The sequence below is a fragment of the Marmota marmota genome, unplaced genomic scaffold (assembly GCF_001458135.2).
Source record: "Marmota marmota marmota unplaced genomic scaffold, marMar, whole genome shotgun sequence".
NCBI classification, from domain to species: domain Eukaryota; kingdom Metazoa; phylum Chordata; class Mammalia; order Rodentia; family Sciuridae; genus Marmota; species Marmota marmota.
In genome coordinates this window covers 43,906,537-43,910,661 of record NW_026000016.1, presented here as the reverse complement: position 1 = coordinate 43,910,661, position 4,125 = coordinate 43,906,537, and positions in this window count along the sequence as shown.

Here is a 4,125-nt window from a genome sequence, read left to right as displayed (position 1 = left end):
ATTGGATTGGGGTAAGGGGTGAAGACAGTGAATGGGGACGCGGGTTCCGGACTCAGGTCGGACACTAACCGCCAGCCAATGAGGATGCTCCAGTCCCTTCGCCTGCCCCAACCTCTTCACCCCGCCTTAACCCACTCCCACTCCACCCTGGCCCGGGGCGGGGGGATGTAAATACTGCTGGGTCTCAGAGCTAGTGAGAAGCGACCTCTGTCTGAGCGCCGGAGCGATGGATCAGAAACCCGGGTGGCGATTTCCAAGAGCTGAGGGAAAGCGAGGAGAGGGGATGGTGTGTGTGTGTGTGCGTGTGTGTGTGTGTGTGTGTGTGTGGTGGCGGGGGGCCGGTGTGGGTGGGTGTAGGTGCATGCCTTGGCTTGTAGGGCCAGTGAAGAGCAAAGAAGTTTAACAACCGTTTAAAATACCTAAAGAAGAAAAGGCAGGTTGAACTCACCAGACCTTCTCAAATGCAGAGTCGGTCTCCCAGCTTCATTTCCCCCACAGCACTCGGTCAGTGGAGAGGCCACACCATGGATCCCCCTAGCCCTGAAGAGCGCGAGGGCCGGGGCTTACTGAGGATTTACCCATGACCCTGGGGTTTCACTCAATTGCCGGGAATAAGAGGAAGGGGCAGCCACCCCTGTTTCCCCACTCTGCTCTCCAGTCTCTTCCCCACTTACAAAAGGTCCTCCACCCAGCCCAAGATTATCTTGGTGACAGACTTCCTAGCTTTAGTGCTTCCATATAGAATGCAAAGATCACTCCTGGCTCTCCCTTTTCATTCTAGCGTCTCTTTGCTGGGACTGATCCACATGAGGCCCAGAGGCTCAACATTTTTTTTTTAAAAGTTTTAAAGAACCATCTGTTATGCAAGCTCTTCGGCCACCAGCCCAGCCACATCTTCAAAGTTTTCAGATCTCATCCCAACAAGATGAAAAACATTCCTTCCAGCCTCCTGACTGAATTCGAAAAGCCTCATATTCAGAGTCTGCTGTGCAACTGGGTAATTATCAGAGTCCACCCACAAGGGGGTGAATTTGAATCTCAAAAGATCTGAATTTATTCTATTTAAATGGCACAAGGATCACACAAACTGCCCCGTTTAATATTGGATGAATTTAAAATTATTCCAATTATTAGTGCACAATTTATACCTTATATGAAGTGAGTTATTCATCCCCCATTCCTGGCAATTCAGATACTAATAACTTTCTGAACTGGTTTGCCACTTTGCTTTTCGATATATATTCAGAGTCTAAATTATTTAAATTTCAGTTTTACTGCTATCTTTAGGTTTCATGGAAACAAACTTAGGAAGTCTTGCCCATTAGTTTGTATGGGAAAGTGGGCTAAAGTTGCCAAAATTAGTGACCCCTAAGAAGCATAGATTTTTATGATAGTATCAAGTAACAGTGTCAATACATTTTCAGTATTACCAGTTGTTTAAGACATCAACTGTGAATTAAGAATACACATTCTTACATAGTTCAGAAAGGGAGTGAGTCTCAGGACTCAAACCATTGCTTGCCCTCCTCTGTGTGGAGTTCAGGTGAACTTGGAAAATCAGTGCATTTCAAAGTCTTAAGATCAACCTCCTCCCACTGCAATTCAAAGAGCCTATGTGGGCACTTACACAACACTTTCCCAAACATAACCCTGGCAAGAATGCAGGACTGCAGACTCTTGGTGGTAAATGGGAGCTTCCAGCATTGGGTGTGAGATGGAAAGTCCTCTGCTTCACAGAGCAGGAGAAAGACAAAGAGAATGGAAAGATGTGGAAAGAGGGTGGATAGGACCTGCTAGATTGCAGAAGGCAAGGAAACCCTGCCATTACTTGAGGTTGGGGCTGACCCAGTGAGGCCAAGTTTGTCCCACCATATCCTCCAAAGATTGAGAGCGATGGTGGCAAAAAGCCAACAGACATCCATTTATCTTCCCATAGCAAGACTTAACAAGAAAGAAAAATCCTCGCAAAATGGGAGGGAGGTGAGAGAGAATAGGGGTTGCAGATGAGGATTAAAAGAAATTCGACCTTTAAAAATTTAGCCGCATCACACAGGAAAGATTCAGGAGTTTTCTCCCTGTGTTTAAGATCTAGTCCAGGCAGACCCTTCTGCTTAGCTGCCTACCAAAGGAGCACCGAAAGAGCTGGACGTCTCAAGCCGAGAGAAAACTAAGAACCAAGGGAACTCCTAGCACGAAAGCCCAGCAACCCTGGGCATTGCAGGCCTCCACCTCCAGGTGGGAAAAGCTCTCTAGGGCCAGCGCTATTCCAGATCCCCCGGAGGGACGTCAAAACTCGAGGCGGGAATCTACTGGAGTTGGTTCTTGTCAGAGATCCAAGGGCGCACTCACCTTTCCCCAGATCGCTCCTCAAGGAGTTTGGGTGGGCCGCAGGGTCGCCGACCTAGGTGCAGACGCAAGGGGAGGGGCGGCGGAACCAGGCTGCCATGCCAAGCTCTTTACGCACCTCCAAGTGCACCCTTGCTCCTTCCGAACACTCATTCTGGTCCCGTGACCCTTCAATTCCGTTGGGCAGGGGACCCCAAGGAAACCGGGGACCCTCTTGCTCTGTGACCTTGTGTGGGTCCGGCGCCCCCTAGATCACTCTAAGAAGGAGAGCTGTACCGGAAGGAGCCTATTCGCGGCGTCTACAACCGGGTTCTTGGGATGGTTCTAGGTTCCCCAGGACGCAGTGGGAATGGGAGAGGCTAGCGGCCGCGGGGAGGGGAGGCGGTTAAGATGGAAGTGGATGGTACAGGACCCGTGTGGTCTAAATGCTGATGACAGCGGTGGTCTATACGGACCCAGACATACACCAAACGCTGGCGGGCAGACAGGTCCCATCCTCCTCTAGGGACATATTTAACAAATGCCACTCTGCCGCTTAGTGGAAGCACACTTAGGGATTCACCATGGCCTCCCTCCTGTGGGTCATTTAACCAGTGCCGGAGACCAGAGACCTGAAACCTGCAGGCCTGAGATGCCTCCAGATTTAGCTACTGTGCGCGTCCTCAATTTCTTCTCTCCACTCCCCTTGCCAACTTCTGGCAAACTTCTCTTTTTTTCCCTCCACCTCCCCCACTCCTCCTCCTTTCCTACGAGAGTGGTCTCCTGGGCTCATCCTTCCTGGTTCTGACTTTGTCTTAAAGTGTTGATTGACGGTTGCAATTACAAAGGATGATGGCTCAGGGAGGCTCCCGCAGCCTTGATGAGCCTGAGAAGCGCAGTCCTGGCATATTTTATCCAGGCTCGGCGTTACGGGGCCGTGCGCGCCCCATTCACCCAGCTGGCTGGAGCTGAAAAGGTCTCGCGCTCCCCACCCGCGAGGATGCAACTGCCGGCTCACCTCCCCGCCTCTACCTTTCCGCCGGTTTTCAGAGCCCACGTCTGGAATAGCCTGACCTTGACCTGACCTGAGAAGTGTCAGTCCGCCCTGCGAGCTGAACCCCTGCAGGCTGCAGTGGGATAAATTGTCTAGATTTCCTTGAGCGGTTCAAGTTTCCGGGGCATGGAAACAGACCACTTTCCCGCGCGCTTGGGTAGATGAAGACTTTCGTGATCCACTCAGCCTCATAAGAAACTTGCAAACTTTTATCCCTGCAAACAATTTCTAACGTTTCCTTCTCCGTTCCTACTTTTTTGATGTTTTTAAGAAACCAGAACAATTACCTTTCTAGTCCCAGGCATTTACTTTTCAGCCCTCGGAAGGAACCTAGATTGTTTTCAAAAGGTCTTCATTACAGGGCCATGGTAGCCCGAGGGAAAAGAGAAGCGAGCTTATCAGTCTTCATACAGAAACTCGGCCTCTGCCTAATTTTTCCGCCCCTCCTACTCAGACCAACAGAAGCCATTTTTGCCTTTCCATAGAAATTAAATGCAGCAAGAACTCAACCGAGTTCGGTGCTGGGCTCTGGGGGCTGGGCTGTACGCCCCCGCCCCTAGGCTCCACCCGCCTTCACCCAGCGCGCTTTGTTTTAAAAAGAAACAGATTAAGTTTCAGTACAGCTGTGTGAATTACCGTAGAGTATCGAACTGGCCAAAGCTTTGCGTACTCCGCGGGGGGGGGAAAAAAATCCCTTTCTATTGCGTATGTTAAATTACCAAGACATCGTCAACAATCTCTAGTGC